Source organism: Lissotriton helveticus, chromosome 7 (assembly GCF_964261635.1).
Source record: "Lissotriton helveticus chromosome 7, aLisHel1.1, whole genome shotgun sequence".
NCBI lineage: Eukaryota > Metazoa > Chordata > Amphibia > Caudata > Salamandridae > Lissotriton > Lissotriton helveticus.
In genome coordinates, this window is record NC_136068.1 from 1,119,685,732 (window position 1) to 1,119,711,681 (window position 25,950).

A 25,950-nucleotide genomic window follows, 5' to 3' on the forward strand; every position below is an offset into this window, starting at 1 on the left:
TGATGCACACCGGGCAGCGCGCCTTATCTTCAAATCCGTTGATGCGCATGTCCTTACCCTTGCCGTTTTGATCTGTCTTTGACCTACTTAGGTGAACTATCAGGAACCCATCCCCTGAGTGTAAGTCTCATGCTTGTATGCAAGCAAACCCGGTGGACATCCCGGCGCCACCAGCTTTCTAATCCTGTAGGCCCCGAAAAATGCCAGGGCAAAGGCTGCTCTAAATAGCTTTTCCTCTGGTTGAGATGAGCATATCTCCTCCAGTGTTTGCAGGACCGCTTTTAATACATTAAAGTCAATTGGCCTCCTCCTGTCCTGGTGTCTGGGCTGTAATTTCCCCCATCCCTTCAATACTAATCTAATGTAGAAGGACACCACTGGGTCTCTTCCGGTTGCCAGTCTGGTATAGTATGGTACTGAATTCAGGTGCTTTTGTGTCTATGCCTTGGATTTCCCTTCCTACCATACCCCAGCCAAAAAAAATTCTACCTCTGCTAGTGTGACCGCGCTCGTGGGCCCTGCCCCGGTGACCTTCTGGAAGGTCCTCCAGCGCTTACGGTATCTGCCTGCAGTTCTTGGGGCCAGCGCGTTGTCCATCAGTGTTTTCAGCTCAAATGCATGATTGCCCACATTCGCCCAGGCAGCGGTGTCATGTTCCTTTTGGTGCCCGGCGCCAGCTTCCCAAATCTGTCCCACTAGAAACGAGAGATGGCCTCCGCTATTGAGTTGTTCATCCCTGCAATGTGTTGCGCCCTGACCATTGTTTACCCCCAGCTGGAGGTCAACTAGCACCCATAGCAGCCGCACCACTGCCGGGAGTTTCGCAAATCCTGTGTTTATTGTTTGGACCACTGCGTGATTGTCTGACCACAGCGTGATTTGCCTGTTTGCTAGCCTGCTCTCCCAGATAATAAAAGCCACTATGATTGGGAAAGTTCCAAGAACGCGATGTTCTTTGTGAGACCTGCAGTATGCCATGCCTCAGGCCAGCGTGCAGCTGTCCTTGCGGTGCCCATAATCGCCCCGAAACCATGCCGGCACCTGCATCTGTGAATAGCTCCAGCTGTTCTGATGTCACCCACGGCACCTTCCTCGTGAGTGTCACCTTGAACCCTGATAGGAAAGCATCCCATTGACCCAGATCCTCCTTTACCCTGTTTGAGGCTGACCCTGTGGTGCTTTTTTGATCATCCTTTTGTCAGCCATGCCAATCTCCCAGCAAACGGCCAACCGCCCCGGATTACCCTGTTAGCAAAATTATTGTACCTCTGTCAGTGTCGCTTTTTTCTTGTGTTGCAGCTGCCTAATCAATTGCTGCAGCTTTGCTTCCTTATCTTTGGACAGCGTAAACATCCCTTCCATGGTGTCCAGTTGATCCCTAGGAAGGAGTGCCTCATCGTTGGGCCTTCTGTCTTGTCTGGTACCAGTGACACCCCTCAGTTCCTTTGCTAAATCTTTGAATTGCTGCAATAGGCCAGCACATTCATCAGTCCCTGGCTGCCCTATGGATAAAAAATCATCTAAGTAGTGCAAGCGTCCCCCCGCCTGGTGGTGTCTCCCCAATTCCCATTCCAGGCGACTGCTGAAGGCCTCAAAATAGGTACGTGAGATTGCAAAAACCATTGCTAGGCATTTGTCATAGTAGTATGCCCGTCCAGTTGAAAACCCAGTAGGTGGTAGCTGTCGCGGTGCACTGGCAAAAGGTGGGAAGCCGCCTCTGTCTGTTTTTGCTAGCAGCGTTCCCTGTCTCATGTGTCTAATGTGGCCCACTGCTTCATCCAGCGATGCATAGGACACTGAGCATCTAGTTAGATCCAGACCGACATTCATTGATCCACCCTCCGGGTAGGAAAGGTGCTGTATGAGGCAATATTTTCCTGGCTCCTTTTTAGGCACCACTCCTAGTGGGGAAACCATCAAGTCCTCCAGTGTAGGCTCGTGTCAAAGACCCGCTACACTCCCTAGCTTGGCCACCTCCTGCACTTTTTGCCTGCCCACTTCATGGTTGTCCCTCACAGATTTCAAGTTCCGCCTAATTCTTGGGCCACTTTGCCTTTGTAGGGTATACTGAAACCTGCTTTGAAGCCCTGGGCCACTAGTTGTGCGTCTTCCTGTTTTGGGTATGTGTTCAGTAATTGCACCAATCTTTGGACTCTTTTGGGGGTGGGTAATGTTTTCATTGGTGCCTGCTTGCTCCTCTCTCGGGGCCCCCACTCCTGTCCCTCTCTACTTCTTGCTTCTGCTATCATCACTATCCCTCGCCACTTTGAGCTGTTTACATTGGATGGCCGGGTGGATGCCGCCGCAGTTTCCACAGCAGTGCCAAAACCTGCAGGCCTGTCCCCATTTGCACTCATCTTTGTTAAATTTCTAGCATGTGGCTGTGCGTCCTTTCCAGGCTTTTCCTCTAGGTGTACACACTCGTGGGCTTGGACCTGTCCCCCTGGGTCCTATGCTTGCCCCGCCTTTTTTGGGGTCATCCCCTTTATCTCTCGCAGCCCCGGCCACTGGGGGCGGTACTCCCCTCCTGCACACCCCGTGGACCTGCTCCCTTATTCCTTCCTTTTTGTGCTCCCCTCCGCTACTTCTGCGGATCCTGTGTCCGGGTTACCTCTAGGTCGGCGTGCTGAACTGGTGCTGTGGTCCCGGCCATGGCCACATTGGCATGAACGGTGGGACGTGGCTGCCCATCTGCTGTATTGCCAGGGGGGCCCCCAGCCTCACCCTTGAATCCACCCACTCCAGGGCCTCTCCCCACACTGGCCTGCCAATGGTAGGGGAAAACCCACAGTCCCTGCGCTTGGAGTTGGTTATCCATATCTGTGTACCATAGTTGGTGATACTACCCGGTCCCCCCGGGGCTTGCCACACTGCCCCTTTTTGCAGTGCACTTTGCTCACCATTGGTATTCTTGTCTCCTGTGCTCTCGCCTTTCCCGGGGGCTGCCGTTGTGGCTACAGGTTCCCCCTTCAGATTTGCTATTGGGGCATCACGACATTCGATGGCGAGGTCTTTGCACTCTCAAGTATGGTTTGGGGGAACCCCTGTGCCCCTTTTTACCCTCTGTTTCTGGACGCCCCCGGTTACCCATTGGGAAGCTCTCCCATTTTAAATGACGCGTCCAATCCCAGCGCAGTATTTTTCACAGGCATGCCATCTCGTTCACGCTCCTCTGCTGCGAGGGATTCCTCGTGGGCCCCCATTGGTCAGCTGCGTTTCCCAGCACATGCTACAGAGGCAAAGTGGGCGTGGCTCTACAAATGGTTAAGAGAAGAAAAACCCATGTAGTTGTTTTAATTAAATGCTTCGTAGTGCTTAGTTTTAGGTAGTAAGTAACGAAATTCTCAGTTTTTTATGAACGGCAAAAGGTGATGCAGCTGCGCATGTGTTAGGCTGTGCGAGAGTTTACTCTCACTGGTGGCAGAAGGCCGTTGGGAGGGAGGGGTTGGGGGGGGGAGCAGACCACAACCGGCTTTTAGTGTTAAATTTGTTTTATTGTTTTCAAAAGTAGCGAGAAACATTACAGCATGAAAGAGGCACAACAGGCAGAAGAGGCCACTAAGGCAGATAGGTACATAGAGTCCGTAAAGCAAATAGATGGCCGAGTGTATTGGACATGGCAAAGAGTCGGTGCTCGAGTTGCAGATGTCCCTTATAGCGAGGTGATGAGATTGCATAAATGAAAACCAGAACCAAAACTCCCACCCAAACCCCCACCCCCCTCCCGTTTCCCACCCCACTCAGTGTGCCAAACCAGTGAAACAAACATAGCTACAATCAGATAGCAGATAGTGCAGTCACCCAGCTGGGTTACTAGGGGTCAGGTGTGGTAGCCGTGAGTCGTAATATGCGAAGGTATTTAGGGCATGTGACCTCGTTGAATTCTTTGGATAGAAGGGAAAGCAGTGGGAGCCAAAGCTTCTGGTAGGCGGCCGTGGAGTGCGTAAGTGTGGCGTGGATATGTTCCATTCCCAAGGTGAACCATATTTTGTGCAACCAACCCGTATGAGTGGGCCTCACAACCAGCTTTTGTGTGTAAAAGGCAGCTTTATTGGAACAGATGCACATAACAATTATACTCCTCGGCCAATGCCTTACAAAACTAGACCTCACTAAATACAAACACTTACCTAACCCCGTCCCCCCTCCCCTAACATTTTTCGAACCCACACCCACCCGAACATTACAACTTGACAAAATTACAAAAAGTATAATTCAATGCATACACATATAAGCCTATAAATCTAAAACATCTCTTATCCAAATTCCCCTACCTGCCCCTTCACCACTGACGATCACCCCACCTCAGTAACTACCCGAACAATCAATATGCCTAAACAATTCCTGTCGATGACCCAACTTTAAACTAAACAACAAAAACTCTGCCAAACCCTGGAAAACTTCCAATAATCCCCGCACAGCACCTGCTCCAAGTGACAATACAAAAACCTACCCTGCGCACCAGAACCAACAAAGAGACCAAATAGAAAAAAGGAAGGAAAAGGAATAAGTAAAAAACCCAAAATCAAAAATGTAAATAATTAAATTAACGGGTGGGAGGGAGGGGAACATTTTTTCCTGACTAAAGCTCCCAGCCGCCAGGTCACCAAAGACAAAATGGTGGCTGAGAGCAGTAGCCCAACGCATTTATACGTTGGGCTACATTTGGGCTACAAAAAGGAAGCCCAAACACAAATGCCCGCCTGTTATCTGTGGGCTCCCCCCCCTCCCAAACTGCCGGGGGGGGGGAGGGGGGTACCTCCTTGCGGTCGACCCCCACCCCCACCCCCCAAGCCCCCCATGTCAGGGTGATGGCCTGACGACAATGTCATGCAATGTCAGTGTATTTGCTTCTTAGTGGGTGTTAAATCCTGTGGCCCAGGACGCGGTGACGGGGTCCATCCACACAGTACAAGAGATAGGAGAGGCAGGCTTGATTAGGTGAAAACGTGAGAACCCCCTGCTCTCCCCCCCCCCCCCGGCCCCATGCTGAATGTTTTTGTTTCACACAGGATCCGATGGGATGGAAGAGGGGCCCACGGTGTACTTGGCAGCTGGCACACATAAGGGAAGAAGTAGCGGATGCAGATCATTTTGTTCAAATCTCAGAATGGTGTGCCTGCTCCTGCCACCATCATTGCCTTGAGCAGAAGGATTGCAGCTGTATCAGTGCTGCCAAATGCCCACCCTTTCAGAGCTGCAGTCTGCCTTTGCGGATTGGAGCCAGGCTGCAGCTCCAGCCCGCACGTCTCCATTCACCTGCTGACTGTCCCATGGGAGAGCTGGGCAGCTGCATTAGGTAGGTAGAAATATCAGCTTACACATCCCAGCGTTAACGGCGTGATGCCGTTTGTAAGTTTGAGATGGATTTTCCACCCGCAGTGAGCCCAACAGTGCTCCTGGCCTCCTTTCAGCTTCGCCAAGACTGAAAGAGAAGCCTGCATGACAACAAGGCCACGAGATTTCTTCTGAGTCATTTTGCTTACACTTCACTTGGGGAAGCAACTCTTTTGAAGTTAATAATCGTGCCCACTCTAATGTTTGGAGTGTGCATATTTTAACTGCATAATTCATTCCTCTGTAGAGACGCTTTAAAGGCAGCAACGGCCCCTTGCATCTCCAGACCGCTCCCGTCTGTATAGCCCACTGCAATGAAGAGAGGCCAGGAGCATTAATCACAGCTGCTGGGAAGAGGGGCAGGGGTGGTTTGTTAGCCTCTCAGCGCAGTAATTGATTTAAACCTTAACATTTCTTGCAGCTAGAAAGAGCGTCTTCCTCTTAAGGTTTTCGGTGGACTTAATGTGCGATTTTTGTGTGTGCTTGGTCTGTCCGTTTTCTTAATGTATGAGGCAGGGTGAGTACTCTGCCTGTATGAGTGCTCGGTGAACGGTGTGCCTGTATGAGTGCTGGATGAGTACTGTGCCTATATGAGTGCAGGGTGGGCGCTGTGCCTTTGAGTGCAGGGTGAGTACTCTGCCTGTATGAGTGCAGGGTGAGCACTCTTCCTGTATGAGTTCAGGGCGAGCACTCTGCCTGTATGAGTGCTCGGTGAACGGTGTGCCTGTATGAGTGCTGGGTGAGTACTGTGCCTATATGAGTGCAGGGTGGGCGCTGTGCCTTTGAGTGCAGGGTGAGTACTCTGCCTGTATGAGTGCAGGGTGAGCACTCTTCCTGTATGAGTTCAGGGCGAGCACTCTGCCTGTATGAGTGCAGGGTGAGCACTCTTCCTGTATGAGTGCAGGGCGAGCACTCTGCCTGTATGAGTTCAGGGTGAGCACTCTTCCTGTATGAGTGCTGGGCGAGCACTCTGCCTGTATGAGTTCAGGGTGAGCACTCTTCCTGTATGAGTTCAGGGCGAGCACTCTGCCTGTATGAGTGCTCGGTGAACGGTGTGCCTGTATGAGTGCTGGGTGAGTACTGTGCCTATATGAGTGCAGGGTGGGCGCTGTGCCTTTGAGTGCAGGGTGAGTACTCTGCCTGTATGAGTGCAGGGTGAGCACTCTTCCTGTATGAGTTCAGGGCGAGCACTCTGCCTGTATGAGTGCAGGGTGAGCACTCTTCCTGTATGAGTGCAGGGCGAGCACTCTGCCTGTATGAGTTCAGGGTGAGCACTCTTCCTGTATGAGTGCTGGGCGAGCACTCTGCCTGTATGAGTTCAGGGTGAGCACTCTTCCTGTATGAGTTCAGGGCGAGCACTCTGCCTGTATGAGTGCTCGGTGAACGGTGTGCCTGTATGAGTGCTGGGTGAGTACTGTGCCTATATGAGTGCAGGGTGGGCGCTGTGCCTTTGAGTGCAGGGTGAGTACTCTGCCTGTATGAGTGCAGGGTGAGCACTCTTCCTGTATGAGTTCAGGGCGAGCACTCTGCCTGTATGAGTGCAGGGTGAGCACTCTTCCTGTATGAGTGCAGGGCGAGCACTCTGCCTGTATGAGTTCAGGGTGAGCACTCTTCCTGTATGAGTGCAGGGCGAGCACTCTGCCTGTATGAGTTCAGGGTGAACACTCTTCCTGTATGAGTGCTGGGTGAACGGTGTGCCTGTATGAGTGCAGGGTGAGTACTCTGCCTGTATGAGTGCAGGGTGGGCACTGTGCCTTTGAGTGCAGGGTGAGTACTCTGCCTGTATGAGTGCAGGGTGAGTACTCTTCCTGTATGAGTTCAGGGCGAGCACTCTGCCTGTATGAGTGCTGGGTGAACGGTGAGCTTGTATGAGTGCTGGATGAGTACTGTGCCTATATGAGTGCAGGGTGGGCACTGTGCCTTTGAGTGCAGGGTGAGCACTCTTCCTGTATGAGTGCAGGGTGAGTACTCTGCCTGTATGAGTGCAGGGTGAGTACTCTGCCTGTATGAGTGCAGGGTGAGCACTCTGCCTGTATGAGTTCAGGGTGAGTACTCTGCCTGTATGAGTGCAGGGTGAGTACTCTGCCTGTATGAGTGCAGGGTGAGTACTCTGCCTGTATGAGTTCAGGGTGAGTACTCTTCCTGTATGAGTTCAGGGCGAGCACTCTGCCTGTATGAGTGCTGGGTGAACGGTGAGCTTGTATGAGTGCTGGATGAGTACTGTGCCTATATGAGTGCAGGGTGGGCACTGTGCCTTTGAGTGCAGGGTGAGTACTCTGCCTGTATGAGTGCAGGGTGGGCACTGTGCCTGTATGAGTTCAGGGTGAGTACTCTGCCTGTATGAGTGCAGGGTGAGTACTCTGCCTGTATGAGTGCAGGGTGAGTACTCTGCCTGTATGAGTTCAGGGTGAGTACTCTTCCTGTATGAGTTCAGGGCGAGCACTCTGCCTGTATGAGTGCTGGGTGAACGGTGAGCTTGTATGAGTGCTGGATGAGTACTGTGCCTATATGAGTGCAGGGTGGGCACTGTGCCTTTGAGTGCAGGGTGAGTACTCTGCCTGTATGAGTGCAGGGTGAGTACTCTGCCTGTATGAGTGCAGGGTGAGCACTCTGCCTGTATGAGTTCAGGGTGAGTACTCTGCCTGTATGAGTGCAGGGTGAGTACTCTGCCTGTATGAGTGCAGGGTGAGTACTCTGCCTGTATGAGTTCAGGGTGAGTACTCTTCCTGTATGAGTTCAGGGCGAGCACTCTGCCTGTATGAGTGCTGGGTGAACGGTGAGCTTGTATGAGTGCTGGATGAGTACTGTGCCTATATGAGTGCATGGTGGGCACTGTGCCTTTGAGTGCAGGGTGAGTACTCTGCCTGTATGAGTGCGGGGTGGGCACTGTGCCTTTGAGTGCAGGGTGAGTACTCTGCCTGTATGAGTGCAGGGTGAGCACTCTGCCTGTATGAGTTCAGGGTGAGTACTCTGCCTGTATGAGTGCAGGGTGAGTACTCTGCCTGTATGAGTGCAGGGTGAGTACTCTGCCTGTATGAGTTCAGGGTGAGTACTCTTCCTGTATGAGTTCAGGGCGAGCACTCTGCCTGTATGAGTGCTGGGTGAACGGTGAGCTTGTATGAGTGCTGGATGAGTACTGTGCCTATATGAGTGCAGGGTGGGCACTGTGCCTTTGAGTGCAGGGTGAGTACTCTGCCTGTATGAGTGCAGGGTGGGCACTGTGCCTGTATGAGTTCAGGGTGAGTACTCTGCCTGTATGAGTGCAGGGTGAGTACTCTGCCTGTATGAGTGCAGGGTGAGTACTCTGCCTGTATGAGTTCAGGGTGAGTACTCTTCCTGTATGAGTTCAGGGCGAGCACTCTGCCTGTATGAGTGCTGGGTGAACGGTGAGCTTGTATGAGTGCTGGATGAGTACTGTGCCTATATGAGTGCAGGGTGGGCACTGTGCCTTTGAGTGCAGGGTGAGTACTCTGCCTGTATGAGTGCAGGGTGGGCACTGTGCCTTTGAGTGCAGGGTGAGTACTCTGCCTGTATGAGTGCAGGGTGAGCACTCTGCCTGTATGAGTTCAGGGTGAGTACTCTGCCTGTATGAGTGCAGGGTGAGTACTCTGCCTGTATGAGTTCAGGGTGAGTACTTTTCCTGTATGAGTTCAGGGTGAGTACTCTGCCTGTATGAGTGCAGGGTGGGCACTGTGCCTTTGAGTGCAGGGTGAGTACTCTGCCTGTATGAGTGCAGGGTGGGCACTGTGCCTTTGAGTGCAGGGTGAGTACTCTGCCTGTATGAGTGCAGGGTGAGCACTCTTCCTGTATGAGTGCAGGGTGAGCACTCTTCCTGTATGAGTGCAGGGCGAGCACTCTGCCTGTATGAGTTCAGGGTGAGTACTCTGCCTGTATGAGTGCAGGGTGAGCACTCTTCCTGTATGAGTGCAGGTTGAGCAGTGTGCCTGTATGAGTGCAGGGTGAGCAGTCTGCCTGTATGAGTGCAGGGTGAGTGGTATGTCGGTATGAGTGCAGAGTGAGTTACGAGAGTCCACTGTGTTTGTGGGAATGCTGTAGGAGTGAAGGGTGAATGGTTTGCCTGTGTGGCTGTTTGGTGGCCAGTATGCATGCATTAGTGTAGGATGAGCGAAGCAATATGTTTCTAAAACTGCAGGGTAATGTCTGTGAGTATAGGGCAGGTGTCCTCAAACTGGGGGACGGGCACCCCTAGAGGGGCCTCAAGTGATCCCAGGGGGGGTGCCAGTCTCTGGCCAAAAGTAAGCCACTCTGTAAATGGCGATCACTAACATCTTTTGTCGTGTATATCCTAGCTGGGCGTATGTGTGAAAAGGGAAGGGACTTCAAACATTCTTCAAACCCCCACCCTCATTTTTAATAATACTAAGATAAATACTTTTACACGTTAGTAAAGAAGGCCTGCCTGACCAGAATAGTATGTTTAGCAATCATGTATTTGATTGCATTTTGTAAACGGTAATAGAACTTGACATATGTTTAAATATGTCTAGACTTATTTAAACATTGGCAATTTAATAGAATAATTGGGAAAAATTCTGAGGAGGCCAGCATCAAAAAGTTTGAATTCCACTGGTGTAGGGCGAGTAATGTGTCTGCGTGTTTTTGACAAGATTTTGTTTGTGAGTCCATTTGCATTTAAAAACAAGCATTTACAATGCAATGGTTTTGCCTTTGTTAAAGTTAGAGCTATTGGCATTGCTCTTGACATTATTTTTATTTATGTTTTTTTTTAACATAAATAAATGGCATTGTCATTTACAATGCCACTAGCTTTATCTCTCGCAAATGACACACACAAACACACACAGAGCCCCCCACACACACACCCACACAGAGCCCCCCACACACACAGCCACACAGAGCCCCCCACACACACAGCCACACAAAGCTTCCTACACACACAGCCACACAAAGCTTCCCACACACACAGCCACACAGAGCCCTCCACACACACCCACACAGCACAAGCAGGCAACAGGGGCACACGGAGGCACAAGCAGGCAACAGGGGCACACGGAGGCACAAGCAGGCAACAGGGGCACACGGAGGCACAAGGTTGACTGGTCAAGAGAATGTAATTTAATTCCAAAAAATCAAACAGGATTTAGAAAGGGCATCGAAACTATTTCAAATATCCTGTCAATTTCACTGATTGCTGAAAAATGTAAAAACAAGAAACGGGACCGAGAGAAAGAGAGAGAAAGAGAGAGAGAGAGAGAGAGAGAGAGAGAAAGAGAGAGAGAGAGAAAGAGAGAGAGAGAGAGAGAGAGAGAGAGAGAGAGAGAGAAAGAGAGAGAGAGAGAGAGAGAGAGACACACACACAGAGACAGAGACAGAGACAGAGACAGAGAGAGAGAGAGAGAGAGAGAGAGAGATTGATTTAAAAGCTGCTTTTGACAGCGTAGTCCAGAAACTAAAATGGACTAAATTGAAATCCTGGAATATACTGGAGAGAATACTTAGCGGTCTACTGCTGTTTTATACAGATACCTGGGTTTTTGTGAAGCTTGGGAATGTAGGTAGAATTTACAGAAAGGTTTATACCACCATGGGTCCAAAAAAGAGGTGCGTGTTGGCCCAGCACCTATTTAATGCATTCAACTACAACCTATCTGGAAAACTCGATGCGATATTGTTCTTTTGAGCTTAACTTGGTGGGTTTAACAAGACTATTGAACAAACTCTCTGAATTTCTGGTTGTAAATAAATTGGAACTCAATGTATCTAAAACTAAATCAATGCTCATTACAAACCAAATAGCCTCTAATCATAACATCAGGCTAAAAGGTAACTTATTAGATAAAGTATCATACTGCAAGTATTTGGGATTTTATGTAGATAAGTTATCCTTTCGAGACCAGAAAAAATATAAGACGCAGCGAGCAGGGGCAATTAACTGAAAAATAAACTATTATTATTATTATTATTATTATTATCCAACAAAGGTCCCATTGGGCATTTTTTTAAAGAGAGGCAACGGAAAGTATAAGTGAAGTCAGTCTTTAACAGCACACTGAAACTATTTCGAAGCAGGCACAGAGAAGGCTCAGGTGGACTCAGGCCATATTCTCAGGCACTGTGACCGCATTGAGCTGTCATCTGGGTATAGTTCCTGGGCTGCCTGTGACAGCGGCATATGGCTGTATTAAATGCAAGGGGAGAAACGCTGCTGGAAGACTTCTGTCCTTTTTAAACCCAGGATGGCAATTTACGTCAGTGAAGAACGGGTAGAATAATCCAAACAAAACAGTGATGTGTTGGCTCTTCCCAAGATAGTCCAAAGGGGAGAGAAAAAATAACTATTTGCTGTTATTGGAAGCGTTGGCAGAGGACGACAAAAGACTCGGGATCATGCCCAAGAAATACTGGCACGAGTTACTATAAGACTGGTAGGCCCCACCACTTGTACAGCCGCATCTCACTACTCAACTCAAAGCTTATGCGCAGCTATATGCTCCCCGACACAGCCTGGAAGCAGCCCCTATGGTATATATACACGCACACAAAATACTTCCCACGCCGGCCACACAACATGCTCGAATTTCTCTCCATTCATATCCCAACTCTCAAAAGCCTATGAGTCCTACGTTCGCCTCAAAACACACCAAAGCGCAGGGATACAATCACGATAACGAAACACACTGAAACAATCCAAACATGGGTCACGAGCACAGCACGCTTTTCCACCCAATGCTCCCCAGAAGTAGCATGTTATTAGTCGCAAATGCCGGTTGTTAGGGTTCGAAGAGCTATACAGATAAAACTACAAAGCAATAAAGGCAGTTCTTTCTGGAGAAGAGAAACAGGAGCCTTACTTATTTAGTGTCATTGTCTGACAGCTGTCACTGTTTAATAACGGCCCAGGAACCGTCTTTATTTATCACTGGGGCTATCTACAAAGGAAGCAGGTTTGTTGATACCAGCCCTACCTTAGCGGGGTGCTTGCGCCATGTACCGGTGGGGCCGGCGGTTGCTGCATGAGGACCGAAGCAGAGGAGTCACAGAGGGTGGACATCTCGAATTGAGACAGGAGGGCGCACACCAAGAAACTTCACAGCAAAGAGCACTCGGTGGTTAAATATAGGTTGTTATGGAGCACTCTAAATAGGTAGAACATATCACATAAATTAGTGGTCAAAAACTGGTTTGAAACGGGAAGTGATGTACGCTGAATAGGAGCAAACGATCACCCTATAAGGGGTTATAAAAGGAAGACGAAATATTTGGAGACTTAGGAGACATTTCATAGGGCCGGATACGAAGAAAAAAGGCTGAGAGGGAGGGCACTCAATAACGTACATATATCAACTTTTCAATTTTTTTTTGCGGAGCTTAGTTCTGGTGCTCGAATGTTTCCAAGCATCCGACATTTTGACAAAGACACATTTCCAGTTAGATTAGGGTTTAAAGTGGGAAAGCCGGGTTTGGAAGTCCGTCCGCACAGTAAAGTACATATCGGATGCTATTCTGTAAGCCCAGGTTCCCCTCCAACTTCACATTGGTCCGGCCGGAAACGTGTACCCTGGTGCTCAGTGGTTCCAGGAGGGTCGAATACGAAGAATGTAATAAGGCAACCAGAACGTCTGTAACTCACCCCCACCGGAAATGCGTCGGGCGGACGTTATTGTTCTGTACACGAGCCATGCTCAGAGCGACCATAGAGACTGAAGAAAGACTCCACCAATGCTCTTTATATAGGAATGTGTACATGCATTGGATTGATGGGGTTTAAGGAGTCTAAAACAGAGTTTTGGTGAACTAGAGGCTAACGTTTCTCTCTAAATGGTGTACCAACGATGTCATCCGTGTGGTAGATATAGTGAAAGCAATTCGTACGGTAGCTCCATTCGTTCGACCTGGGTCGTACCGTGCACATAGAAATAGGACTAACAGCGATTAAAGAGACAAACACACGGACAGGCAGGGAGAGCGGGAGGGGGCGGGAAGACATACGGCAAGAACAAGAAAAAAACAAAGCACTCACCTGGACTCCGATTCGTAGTTCTCATGTCCAGTAAGGAAAGCCTTGATAAAACCAGCACTCACCTGGACTTCCTCCGGCCGCAGAATGGCCAAAACAAAGACGGACAAAAAATAAATAAATAAACCCCGCCCACCGCCCGATGACGAGGCAAAAAGGGTGGAGAGGGAAAAAATCTTGGGAACGCCCCCGAATCTGGTCCGAGATTGACGGACAGAGCCTTCTCCCAATGGCTAGCCTCCATTTATGGAGCTAGCCAATGGGAGGAGGGGGCGGATACCCGACCCCACAGAGAAAAACATAAGATTTTGCTAGCGCATGCGTACTTCGTACGCATTGGCTAGGCAAAACCTAAAAAGTGGTTTCAAGCTTTCTTGAAAGCACACAGTTTGGAAATGTAGGTGTAAGTGTCCGATATATATGACTACCAACATTATTTGCATATATTGATGCATGGCTGGGAAGAAAATGTTTTAAAGACAGAGACACACACGCACACACACACACACCATACACACCACATGCACCCACCCCCGAATCTTTATGAATCTGCCCTTTGTATTTAAACAGCAATGTTTGCTAGATTGGTTTCTATGCACCTAGCCGACTACAATACACAGGTGAAAAGAGAACAATTGATGGTCAGAATGGAGATCAATGTCATACATTCACCCCAGTACAGAGATCTGAGCCTACATCCATAGTTTTTTTGCTCACCATGCCATTCCAGTTTGGATCCAGCCATCTGTAAATCAGTCTTGACCCTGCGCCCAATGGGAACAGTCCAGCCCGAACTGCCCGGCCAGTTCCTCCCTGGACTGGAAACAAGCATCCTAGGACCGGTTTCGGGCTTTCAGCCCTCATCAGCCACGATAGCTTGACTCCAGTAGCATGGAGCGCACAGGACCCACGTCTCGGCATCCCGTCCCACTCGGGGTGACAAATGCAAAAAGAACAATTGGTGGACAGAAGGTAGAACAAAGTAATACATTCACCCCAGTACAGAGATCTGGGCCTAAGTAGGATGGGTATGCCAAGATGTGGGTCCCTTGCTCACTGTGCCACTGGATTCAAAGCTAGCCTGGCTGATGAAGGGTTATACCCAGAAACCGGTCCCAGGATGCTTGTTTCCAGTCCAGGGAGGACTTAGCTTGGCAATTCGGTCTGGATTCTTCCCATGAGGCACAGGGTCAAGACTGATTTGCATATGGCTGGGTCTAAACAGGGGTGGCATGGTGAGCAAAAGAACAATGGATTTACCCCGGGTCTCTTGACTGGGGGTGAATGTATGATCTGTTCAGCATTCCGTCCGTAGCACTTTTCACCCAAAGTGGGATGGGTATGCCCAGACGTGGGTCCCTTGCTCACTGTGCCACTGGATTCAAAGCTAGCCTGGCTGATGAAGGGTAGTACCCAGAAACCGGTCTCAGGATGCTTGTTTCAGGTCCAGGAAAGACCTGGTTTGGCATTTTGGTCTGGACTGTTCCCACAAGGCACACGGTCAAGACTGATTTGCATATGGCTGGGTCTAACCTGGGGTGGCATGGTGAGCAAAAGAACGATGGATTTAACCCAGATCTCTTGACTGGGGGTGAATGTATGATTTGTTCAGCATTCCGTCCATCATTTGTTTGCGTACAATACCCAGGTGGTACTTCACTTTGCTATGAAGGGGTGGCTAATTCTTGCTGCTCCTGAGGATGGTATAGTTCTCGACAGAAGCAGCAGTTCCAACCTCATTAATCCCTTTGAGATTAATCGGTGTAATACATAGCATCTGCTTTTTTTGCTAGGCAATGAAAAGGCTTTTATCTTTTCCACATAAAACAGTGTTAGTCCTTACTTATGATAATGCTCAGAGTGTAGTGTTCGACAGCAGGTAGAGCACATCTGGAGCTGTGCACTGGTTCCTGTGTTGGGGGAGTGAGATGCTCACTTGATCAATTATGCATGGCTTGAGGTCCCTTGAACAGATGCAAAGAACAGGTGTCTTATTTGGGCAAAATACCCGTTTGCAGCACAGATTCATTTTCAGAAAGATGTAAGATGCCACTTTCATACAGGAAGTTTATTCGCCAGTCTCTGGTCGTACCTTAGAGGTGCCAGGTGGTGGGAAATGTATGTGGCCTGCTGTTCAGTACTTTTCAAGAGGTGCCTAACGGTGGGGTCGGCAGGCACGCGCGGTGTTCATGGCTAGCGGCCTTTGATGAGGGGAGAGAGCACACAGCCAGTCGGTGAAGGTTTCCTTTAAGTTTATTGATAACTACAGCACACACTGTCTTCCCTTCTCCCAGATCCTCGTCTACACTGTCCCAACCGCCTCCCATCAAATTCCATTCCCAGGCAATCATCCCACATTCTGGCTCACATGGGTGACGATGGGTCACAATTTGTCAGCTGCCGACATTTCTCCAAAAGTAGATGTGTTGAAAGCCATTATAGACAGCCCTTTGTCAGGACTTACTTCCGAATAGCAGAAGAACCGATATCCACGGGAGCAAAGATGTACCTCTACTCTCCCATAAGGTATAGCCACGCCAAGCAACAGATATGACTGGGACAATAAATAATATCCCCAGGGAGAGAAGAGATGCTAAACGGACCACCAGGGGAAAACCTCCACTTGGGCAGGATGGTAAGAGAGATGAGATCCTGAAGCTTTGCCCCAAGACTGCATAATTAAAACATAAAAAAGAAGAAAGAAGAAATAACAAACGTTAAGAATTCTATCCCTGAATCTTTTAGAATAGTTAGAAAGATAACTACATTGCTAAATGTTTCAGATAATGGATTGTGTACTTATCTCATACTCAGTTTAGCGGGAGGCGAGTCAAACCAATATGAAGTCTCTTCAAAAAATGGAGAAAACTAAATCAATGAACCGCTCTTTCAAATTGCAGAGCATTAGGTACACCACAATAAAGGACTAACAGGCACATGCATCAATATTGCTTTTTGCGATACCTTAATTGCAAAAAATAAGGAATCGCAATTAAGGAATCGCAAAATGCAATGCACCAAGAAATCGCTAAAAAAAATTGCGATTTCTTAATATTCCTTAATTGCGACTCGCAAATTGCGAGTCGCAATTAAGGAATACCTCCCCATTCATTCCTATGGGCCTTAGAGGCCCATAGGAATGAATGGGAAGACATTCTCAATGTGCGATTAGCAATTAGCGAATCGCAAATTGAGAATGCGATTTCAAGGGTGCAGGGGGTGTCCAAAGGACACCCTGTTGCACCCCTGAAATCAATCTGTGCACATAGGTTGTGCACACAACATGAAACTTTGAAAAATGCACAAAAGTGCATTCTTCAAAGTTTTCGCAAATTACCATGAGGTTTAACCTCATGGTAATTTGCTCCCTCTAATTGTGAAATGGCAATTTTTTAAAGTTTCATGCATTGCATTTAAGGAATCGCAAAATGCGATTCCTTAAATGCTATCGCAATTTGAGAATTCGCAAATATTTGCGAATTCTCAAATTGCGAGGGCCTTCACCCTTCATGCATTCCAAAAGCAGATTTTGCGATCGCAAACGGTCGATTTTTGCGATTCGCACTGTTTGCGATCACAAAATCCTTTGATGCATGTGCCTGTTAGAGGCATAAGTCTGCCTGTAGGGAATCTGGTATGGTGCATAGCCAAGAATCAACAATAGATAAACCGTTATCCAATTCCACAAAAAACAAAACACCCCTAAGAGTGGGCGGATAACAGAAATAACGCAGACTCCTCTGCAGAGGCCCGCGAGAATTCCTGGGAGACCGCGCGTCTCGAAGAGAAGACGGGAGCCCTTTTCACAACTTGGATGCAGCGGGAACTGAAGGGCCAATCAGCACGTCCTCACGCTGATAAGGGATTCCTTGTGAGCAGAGTTGTAGGAGGGGTAGAGGAATCGTATGGCAGCAGCAACTGGCAGAGAATCTTGCCAGGTGATAATATTAGCCGCTAGTGAAGGCGTGGTGTGCAGCTGTTTGTATCGCGGAGTAGCAAACAGCCGCGAGTGAAAGCGCAGCGTGTCAGCTGCTCGAAGCGCTGAGCCCGGAAACAATCGTACTGAAGAGTTACACTTCTGATGATAGGAAGAGGATTCTCAAAGGGAGTGAGAGCCAGTTCTAAGGTTTAGTGGAGGGTCCCACAGAAGGCAGAGCAGATCTAACATGGTTTCAGGCTGTCACAGGAAGTCCATCAATAGCATATCCCGGTCAGGGGGTGTGGTCCCTACGAAAAAGTAAGCCAAGCATCTGGATTAGTGGGCAGGCCTCCTTTATACTCATGCAGTCACCTGACCATATGTTCCCAGTGTAATATGTGATAGTACACAAACAAGGTCCCTAACTCTCCAAGTGGGTGCACTATGGGTGTGGTAGTGCTGTTGTCTGTAGCACAGACAGGGCACAGGTCGCTTGACGGGTAACACCCTTCACCTGCTGATAAAGACAAAGTGAGAACTTTCCTAGGTCTATGCGAGAGTTATTCCAGATTTGTCCAGAATTTTGCTCTGCAGATTGAACCCTTAAGGAAATTGGTGCAATAAGGAGAAACATTTGTGATGCAGGGACAGGGTACACTGCCAGTCGGTAAAGGTTTCCTTTAAATGAATTGGTACCCACAGCACACTGCGTCTTCCCTCTCCCAGTTCCTCGCCTACACTGTCCCAGATGCCTCCCATCGAATCCCAATCCCAGGGAACCATCACACATTCTGACTAGCGTTCTTCACCGCCTCTGTTCTCCCCAATACACAACACAGCCACAGCTTCTGGTTGCCTGGATTTTAGGCACACTGACACACACTGTTAGTATTCTTAAGAAGAGCAGGGATAGATGTACTCTCTAGCTAAATGAGATGAACAACTCCTGATGATCTTGATGTGTATGGGGTCTGAGGTATTATCCTATCGTTTGTCTATCCTGGGTGGGTTGTCTGTAGTACCAGAGTAAAGTAGCTGTCTGAGAGAAGTGCGTCCTCTGGTCAGTGCAGATGTCTGATGTTCAACTCTACGAGGTTCAAAATCAAAGGTAGGCTTTGCAGTCTGTACACATATTATGGAATTGATACAGCTATTGGAAATCCAGATTGCGGGACAACTCAGATTTGCTGGGTCCTATTGTAAGGGCTGTCTTTAATGTGGTAATTGTGAGAGTGGGAGGTGTGCCCTTGTATATGGTTATGTGTACATTCTAAAAAACAGTTGTTCTATTAGACAGGACCATTTTGTATGAGTTTTGTTAAGCAAGTGAGAACCCCACCCTCTAAGGATAGAAGCATGGTTTGCAAAACAGGTGGTAATATTACATTCTTAGAATTAATGCCTGTATGGCAGAGTGAGAAGATTGTCATGGGAGGACATCACTTTGTTAAGGCAGAAAACAGGGATTTAAAAGACACACCAGAATCAATGCTAACCTCAAGCTATTCAATGCGATGAATCTTTGCCGTTGTTTTAGAGAAGAAGAAAGCAATGCATAATGTAAATTATTGTCACAATCATTAATCTAACTTTTCGTCACTAAGAGAGTTATTAAAGGTTTAAAGGCTTTTATTATCAAACCTTTTAGTTGATCATCGTGCAGATCACAAGTTAATTTAGGTTAATTCAATAGTCAATAAATAACAGAAATGTAAAATCAATATTGGGGAATCAATTCATATAGTAAATGCATCAAAGCACATTCCATAAAGGAAAGAATCCCTATTCTAAAAAATGGGTAAAATTGAGTTAGAACCCATAAAGAGTTTGTCTGAGAGAGTGAGAAAAAGCATAAAGCTTCAGCTTTTAAATCAGCTCAACAGAGTAAAAATATTGAAGCAAAGAATTTCCTATAAAGAGAGGTTCCCGAAACTCAGTAGCATCTCAAAGCAATGTTACATATATATAGTGTTGGTCAATCGGCCTGTATAAAAATATTAGGGTGAAAAGAATGGTAGCCTACTCTAGAATCACGCACTATTATAGACATCATGTTTCGTGAAACCATTTGCAACATGTTTCTTTTCTCGTCTCCTATCAGCCAATTAGAGTCACTCCTCATCTCCTCACACGATTACAATAGTCTTTAGTCAACAACGCTACATTTGCAATCATTTTATAATGCCTATGGGTTTATTTGTGGTTGCCTCGCTCAGGCATACTTTCCCCACATATGCTCTCCATCATTAACCTTCTAATATCAACTCCTTAGAAATGGTCCATGTAGAAGTTCAAACATCTTATTTGATGAAAAAGAAAACCTTTTGCAATAACATAATTGAAGGGAAAAAACAAGCAGGCGAGAAAGTCATGTCCACATTTTAAGCTCTGTTTCAATGAATTAAGTCTTTGTTTCCCTATTAAATGACAAAAATAATCATGTGCTAACAATAACCCTCGTATAAAAAGAAACATTTTACGGAAATACTTGAAACTAAATGTGCAATGTCTTAATTCTTACAAAAACATGATCATGGAGAGGTCAAGACTCAAACTTTCTATGCGTGTTTAGCACCCTATTCAGACTTGATTTCAAGCAGGCCTACTTTAATACGTTTTGAGGTCAAGTACTAATAAATGAAAAACAGCATGCAGTTTTATGTATTCTGACACATTAATGTCGTCAAAGTCGCATGTTAGCTGTGCATGCTGAATTAAAACCTGCATTAGTTATTGTTCGTTTTAAATCTGCCTTCCAAGCTGCATAGTAACGGGCGAGGGGTATATAACACAGCTCAACATAGAGTATCTGAAAGAGATGTCTTAAGAGCTGAAAAAGTAGATGTCCTATCACTGGTTGCCCTTAGTGTGGCCTTTGATGCATCCAAGAAAAGGAAACCTGACATGGGTGAGTATGTAGAAATGTCTGTCTAGAGTAAAATCCAATGCCTCCCTGCAAAGGCCCGCATAAGATCTGTGTAGTTTCAATTTTAGCATAGAAGAGGTAGTGTTGTGCACCATGTTTAGCTCTCCCTTCTAAAGTTTTTTTCTCTACAGTGTGTGTGTGTAACCAGAGGAATGTCGCTTCTTTCTAAAGCCTATAAACATTATTTGACCTCCGTGACCCTACACAGATAGCTGTGGTTGTAAAGGTCGGTGCATGTAAATCCTCTGTATTGTGAGGATTTACTCTGAAGCCACTGGCATAAGTGCGCAAGCTCAATGCGCCCCAGGGCAGCCTTGCTGTCTAAAGACTGGTCAGCACTTGACTTCGTTGGTAGCTGTGCTATAGGAGTGCTTCAATGGGTCTAAATAAAGAAGTCCGCTCTTATGCAGTACCGTCTGTCGCATGACCCTGCCAGTATCACGCTTTGACCAACAGATTGCAGGTTGTGGTTTCTCCCTGCTGTTCGCGCTCTCCACGGCCCTCAAGGGGTCCCATTGACGCTCTCGAGGGTGTTGAAGCTGAGCTGTTCTCCCACCTGCTCCTGTCATGAGCGATGCACCCCAAGGGCGGAGCTGTTCCCCAAGAGCTGGATGTCGGAGTCACCTGACGGGACTGGTACCCGCTCGCTGCTCCCTTTCATAGTGACCAGGGCCGGACTGGGAATAGCAACCAGCTCTGGCAGATTTCTGCTCAACGGCCCTTCCTGCTAGCAAGAGGCACCACTCTGCTTTTGTTACAGGGGGTCGATATTGCAGCACTGCAGCAAAACCGGCCCCCACGGGCACAAATCCAGCCCCCACCACTCCGGCCCACTGGGGAAATGCCCGTTGTCTGCTACGGACAGTCCGGCTCTGATAGCGACCCGCTTCCTCTGTGAACGTCGTGGCAGCTCCTGAACAAGCCATTTACTAGGAGGCTGATCTTGCCTGTTTTTATGCCATTTATTCAGATTTATGCAAACCCCCAAAGTTACTGCACAGTATATTTTTGCCAATACACCCTGCAGATGTGCAGAGTGTAATCTGGAATTTACTATCATTTTTTGAGTGTGGGCAGGGGCTGTGGTTCATGAGAGGTGAAGCCTCAAGTGTGTCATGCTGCCACTCCCTCAACAATCCCTCTTTCTGTACTTCTGTGCCAGCTTAGCCACTTTCTCTCCCACATATCTGTCTCTCTCTGTTTCACGTTCACTCTCTTTCCTCCATTCACCCTTTTCTGTCTCCATCAAAACCCGCTTTAACTGACTTGCATTCTATGCCTCTACTTGTTTGCCTTTTTCTCTGCCTCACTGCTCCAGCTTGCATTTCTCGATTACTTCCTGCACTACCTCAGCTCTCTCCCTGTCTTCTATTACCTTTCTCTAGCATCCTTCTACCACACCTGTCTGTCTCTCTCTCACCTCACATTGCACTCCACATCTCTTCCTCTCTCTGTTTCCTTCTCCCTTTCTCTAGCACTCTCTATCTCCCCATCTCGCTCTTGAACCTTACCTACCTTGTTTTTACTAATTACTTCATCTTTCTACCTGTCTGTAACTTTTTTTATTACTTCACCGTTGTCGCTGTACTTTATTTCTCCTAATACCTCACTGATAATTCTACCTTGTCTCTGTCTCTACCTCTCTCGTCCTTCTACTTTACCTCCCCTGCTCTGTCCTTCTTGGATCTTCTGCCCCACACGTGTCTCTTATGCAGCAGACGCTGAGATCACTGTCTAGCTAGAAAAGTGTGCACATGGGAAGGGTTAGGAAGACAGTGAAAGCCAATCAAGGAGAAGATTATCAGACTTCACCCAGGGAAATGGTGAAAATCCTAAGACACTGCTTTGATTTTTCACTCTGACAGCAAGAATGTCAGTTGTGATGGGGTCTTTAAGGCTGCAGTTGCAAGCATGCCATGCATATATCTTATTTTGATATTATGCACTAGTCCACAAAATATCCATCACGTCATCACCCCTGCGTGTCTTTCCTACAATGGTAGAGACAGAGTGGCTAGTCGATGAATTTCACATAAAATATGGTTGTTGCAGGACACAAAGAAATCGATTCACGCATTGCAACTACAGCTTTTGGCTATTTTCTTGCTATTGTTTCTGAAACATAGACTTATAATTCAGCATCAGTGTTTACAGACACAGGCAAACATACCTGGATGTCATCAGCGCAAAGAAATGGGAGGCTTAGTCTGTTCGGCGAGCTCTCTAGTAAAGACTCAGGACAAAGTGTCCACACCAGCTTTAGTGTAGAGTAGATGCTGGGTCCGTCATTGAGCAAAAACATCCTTCCTTCCAAGCTCAGAAGACTTCGATTTGCTGGTAGGCATCTGTTTCAGGGCCAAGGAGGGCACTAACGGTCTCCCCTAGTTTCCCTCAAGGTGGGTCTCTTCTCTGTCTCTTTAAGAGGAGTTTGCTGGAAGTGATAGTTGCTTTTTGTCAAGATTTTCTATTCCCGACCATGTAAATCCGGTAGCATCAGGTATAACCATTTGTTTTCCTTGCACCCCCCACACGGGGGTGTTTGGAGGGGTTGCGCACATGTGTGATTTAGTGTGTCCTTTAAAAAAGTCATTATGCCTGTAATGGTGGATAGGTGCCTCCAGCACAAGATCTATGGTTGTCCTAGTCTGCTATTCCTGCAGCCTCTGCCTCATTCCTCTTCTCTATCTTGGGCTCATCCGCATAACTTCCTGACCTCTCAGTCCCCTGCAAAAAAAATGCAAGAAAAAGCCCCCAAAACGGCCTTGTTTGAAGAAAGAAGGAATTCCATAGGACGTTTTTTCTTAGTTGTATCCATAGACTAGGTTTAGAGTGAGGCTGGATTTAGTTTCTAAACTAAATCCAGCCTCACTCTAAAACTATTTCCTCAGCCTAACCTGGGGGGAAAGCCTCTAACTCCCAAAGTTTTGACCACTGCAAAAGCATTAAATGTCAGTGTATGTCTGCCAACTGTGCTGAACTGTGTATAAAATCCAGAATCTTCCTCCAGCTGTTCAAAGTCTCAAACTGACTTGACCAGCGGTGCTTTCTGGAAACTGACCTGTGTACCATTTGGTTGGATCAAGCCCAAAATCGTCCTTTTTCCTAGTGCCATGCTTGCCCTTGGTTTTCCTGCATGACCCCCCAGTCAAGGCAACAGATACAGTAATGGCACCACCCTGATCTACCTGGAGTCTTCCAGCAACCATCTATCTAGAGATAGCGGAGAGATGTGCGGGCGCAGATAAGCTGACCTTATGAGCGGGGACTGTCAACCATGCATGCGTGCACTAACTACCCACCACACTTGTCAAGGTTGTGACACCTGCCGCCACCCTCTTTCTTGATCTTCAGTAACCATTAGTGGCCACCAGGTGTCACACTTGGGCTACTCTACCATCACTGGACCCAGGGGCTGGAAGGGTATTTCAGAGTTACATTGGGAACACCCCAACTTTTATGGGTTTTGCAGAAGGCCAGCAAAATTCGTCCATAGCGCTCCTGCATCTAAAGTTTGTAGACTGGACAGTAAAGTCCTGTTATGACTTTGGCCCATCTGGGCTGGAAGTCTGTGTATGGAGTTTGATTAACTCACAACTCTGTTCGTCTTCATGTTCGTGAAGAGAGTCGTGCATTACACCCATGATATCACAGTGCCCCTTAGCTTTCATGAGACCCTAACATCAACCGGAAGGCCACCAATTGCGTTTGAGTTGCTGTATTGTTTTGACCACGATGTGTAGTTCAGAAGTGTACCAAGTTTTATGCTTGGGTCCCTGGGAGGGGATAGCCTTGCGCCCAGTGGAGACAGTGGGATGTTCTGTTTTTCGCCAGTAGAACTTTGGGTTTCATTTCTGGGAGCCTACTGTGACCCCATGCCACTAAGTGTGAACTGTTAGGAGGCCCTCTTTCCCCAAATGAACTAACATCTGTTGATCCGAGCTATTAGGTGCCGAGCAAATTTGAGTTTCTTTAACTTGTACATTAACTGTTCTACTTTTGCCAATTTTATAAATAACAAGACAAGTACCTTAACTTCACATGGAGATGAGTTTGCACCCCGGCAGTAACATCAGGCTTTTTTGCCTGTAACTTTGAACTGCTATACTCTCCGGATAGCCAACTCAACACTCGGAACAGCCCCACAGCTCTGTCTCTGCGCCTGGTGCTGTAAACTCGTAGGAAAACCCTGGAGCATCGTTTGCTGCGAGAGGCGGTTTGCCAAACGAGCCGAGGTACAGAGCACAAAGGGATCTGCGAACAGAAGAGCAAGGGACTAAATATATTTTGTTGACTCTCTCTTAAATGTATACTGCTAGAGACTTCTGAATTTGTACAAATCTCTTGCTTGTCACTGCACTTTATTTATAAGGTGTTAGTTAAAATTATTTCTTTTAATAGTAATATCCCTGTCTAAAAATTCATATTTGTTGTGTGTGAGATTTGTGTTCTACAGTGCCTGGCTCAACGTTCACATTACCCTCCTGACTGCTCTACTAAGCTACCCACAGACTCGAGAAAGCTTCGAGGGCCTGCCTGCTGTCTCCCTCAAGATCCCAGCGTCCGGATCTGCAGTGACATACAGGCTGCTCCCTCTGGCGATGACAGGTGCTTCCTGCAGACCCTGTGCTCAGAGGAAAACAGCCAACCACTGAGAGACAGCGACTGGCAAGGCATTGATGGAGATTGGTCTAAGACAACTCCTGTGTTGTGGTCATTACATATATTTGGATCTCAAAACTAGGGTTAGAAAGTTGTTGTTTTTTAACTCACCAACCTGGCAATTGCAAAAGCTCGTGTAATCACAGTTATAACAGGGGACACAGTCAAGGGTTTGCAGCAATCCGAAGAGGTGTGTAACTTGTATCCGTTAATGGATAGCGGACAAGGCACGTCTTCAGAATAAGAAGTAACCGCTTCTCAGGGGCGTAGCAAGGTCAGGTGGTAACCGGTGCGGAAAATTTCTTGTCACCCCCGGCTTGACAAAATGGCAAAAATATCTGTTAAAAACACATATTTTTGCCATTTTGTCACCCCCCTCAGTGATGACCCTTGTCACCCCCGGCTTGATAAAATGGCAAAAGTATCTGTTAAAAACACATATTTTTGCCATTTTGTCACACCCTTCAGTGATGACATCTGGGGTGGCCCACACCCACTGGACCCCCCTTCCTACGCCACTGCCGCTTCTTGGCTAACTCTGACACCCACAGCAGTCCTACAAGGGCGGAAAGTAGAATGGAATAGATGGATGTGTTGAACAAGGACAGACTTTTTCTATACAGGTCCTCGAGCAAGCTTCCTTTAAGCCACTCTGAATCCAGGGGCCCAGAATGATAATCCTCTACAGTAGCAGAATCATTGAAACAATCTTAGGGTGCCCGAGTGTCTGTGGTAGGGAAGACCATTGGATCCTGCGTGGAGAAGACATCAAGAGGTCCTCAGCGCCATCACATGGGCAATTATCAGCTTGAGCTATAGGGTAAGAAACACAAGTTCGAGTTCGCGCCCAGAGAGGTGTCCTGAATTAAAGCGCTATGAAATCCGATTAATCATCTTGCCATTTTTATCGACCACCTCAGAGCAGGGTAAAGGCTGGGAAATTATGGGCTGGGTCCTTGGCTCTCCTCTCTATTTGCCTCCCCATCCGCAGAACGTAGTGCTCCGAATTTTAACCCCCTCCCAAAAAAATACTTTCATGTTCAGCATCTTTTAATAAAGTGAATTAAACAAGGTCATTTCTGTAACTTCACAAGTCTTCTTGCATTAAAG

General features: G+C 47.5%; 1 protein-coding gene across 2 annotated transcripts in view; it reads left to right on the top strand.

The window, feature by feature from the left end:
* SLC39A11 (solute carrier family 39 member 11) overlaps positions 1-25,950 on the top strand; it is a 2,376,444-nt gene that overhangs the window by 1,953,765 nt on the left and 396,729 nt on the right. The gene's annotated exons all lie outside the window — the stretch shown is intronic.